Consider the following 1,970-nt stretch of genomic DNA (forward strand, 5'->3'; position numbering starts at 1 on the left):
GGGGGCATGGCTAGAGGATGGCAGCAAGGAGAGAAGGGAGAAAGAGTGGGGAGGTTAGGATGGTGTAGAAGAGGGGGTGGTAAGCGCACGATTTCCTTAGCAGCAGTGTGGTGCTGCAGTCCATGCTGTCACACGTCAAAGAGGGAGCAAATCAAAGGCAGCTCTTTTGATGAATATAAAACAGAGAGTCCTGCTGAGAAGCACTCTCCCTCCCTCCCTTTCTAATCACACAGTCGCAGAGGCGGCGGGCTGCACCAATCCCCCCAGCCCAACACAAAATGAAAGGAGAGCAGAAACAAGGAGAAGGGGACAGAGAGCACACACGATCACAACAAAGGCTGCTTTATAATAGCAATAAACATTTGTTCTCTCGAGACATCTGCACAGAATGATGGGTGCGGTGTTGCAAGATGCAAGAGACGCTGGAATGGCATCAACACATTTTCACCCCCAACCCCGCCCCGAAAAAGGTTCACCTCCTATCTCTACAAGTATGGTATATGCAATATATCTGCAGACAACAAACAGTCCACTACTCTTCCATGCACTGAAGCATGTTGCTTAGCTTGCAGGGTTTTGATAAAATGTCTAATATTCCCCATAAGATGCTGAAAAACAGCATTACCTTATGGGCATAAGTCTAATTAACTCATGCTTTAGAGAAGCTGAAGTGCTGACTGTGCTTCTGTTGAATTCATAACAATCCTTCCACCACTCTGAAAATGCTTTTAAGGTAAGATTATCAAACTGCCAATAGCTTGTTCTCTTTTATAGACTGGAACAATGGCACAAAAGCTTTTAACAAACATTGTGCACATGTTGTCAGTATCTCTTAAAAACAACCAATGTGCATTAAAAGTGAGGTCCAATAACATCCACTATGACATTATGATTTAAGGTGAAATAGGGCACATCTCTCGCCCTCTCTCATCTCACTGTTGCTCTCACCCAAAAGTTCCCAGGCAGCAGGCCAAAACAATTCACCCTCCAAACTTCCCTTCCACTTTCACTTCTTATTTATCTTGTACCTTCGTTTTTATTTGTAATACTAAATACAGATTTTTACAGTATTACAGTCTCATATATCTCATATCACATATCTCATTTTCATCTTAGCTGTAAATCAAGCCTTAAAATATCTGATTAGGTACAATTGAAATCCAGGTACCCCACTTGTTTCTATTGGTCACCACCAAATTACATTGGCTATTCAAACTGTAAAAAGTTTAAAAGACTATACTTGCCATCCATTCTATTTACATTAAAAGAAAAGTAACACAATGATTAGCCTATACATAGATCAGTCACTGCAACCCATAAGACTGAGTCTGGCACCACAGCAGTGCTACGTTCAATCCAGTCCAGTGTGCACAGCCTCCGAAGCTCAAGAATCATCATCAGTACTTCTGTAGCACTGCCTGGCGTCTCCTCCCCTGGGCAGCACTCCTTTACTGTTCCCCAGGCAGCATTTGGTGTGTGACACCAAAGCCCACTCCCACCCAAGCCCTGAGCCCAGAAAGTGACACATCCATGGGTGTCGCTGCCGTTTCACCTCCTGCCTGCTGAAGTATGAGGCAATTTCCTGTGAGTGGCGCATGGTGAGAGAGAGCGGGAGGTTAGGCGCAGCCCAGCTCTGCTGCTCTCTTTGATACTGTCAGGAAAGAGTAATGGCTCTCTGCAGCAACAGCCACCACCAAACTAATGTAGTGTGACTTTGGTTCTCCTTTCCAATGTATTACCACCATAGTGAGCAAGACGGGGATGGCAAGAAGACAGCCAAACTGTGAAGAATGTGGGAGGAAGGATAGGTCTGCATAGGGAAACACAGAATCCTTCACAGTTAGCGTTCAGTTTCATTAACTCCTAAATAAACAAACGGGGGATATGCAGAAATCTTGAAGTTAAATTGAACACCTTTTTAAGATCATTTTAAGACCTTTTCAATATGTGTTAAGACCTCAACACCACTT

Source organism: Seriola lalandi, unplaced genomic scaffold, assembly GCF_002814215.2.
Source record: "Seriola lalandi dorsalis isolate HSWRI2012SDOR001 ecotype SW California unplaced genomic scaffold, Sedor1 jcf7180002054306, whole genome shotgun sequence".
Taxonomy (NCBI): domain Eukaryota; kingdom Metazoa; phylum Chordata; class Actinopteri; order Carangiformes; family Carangidae; genus Seriola; species Seriola lalandi.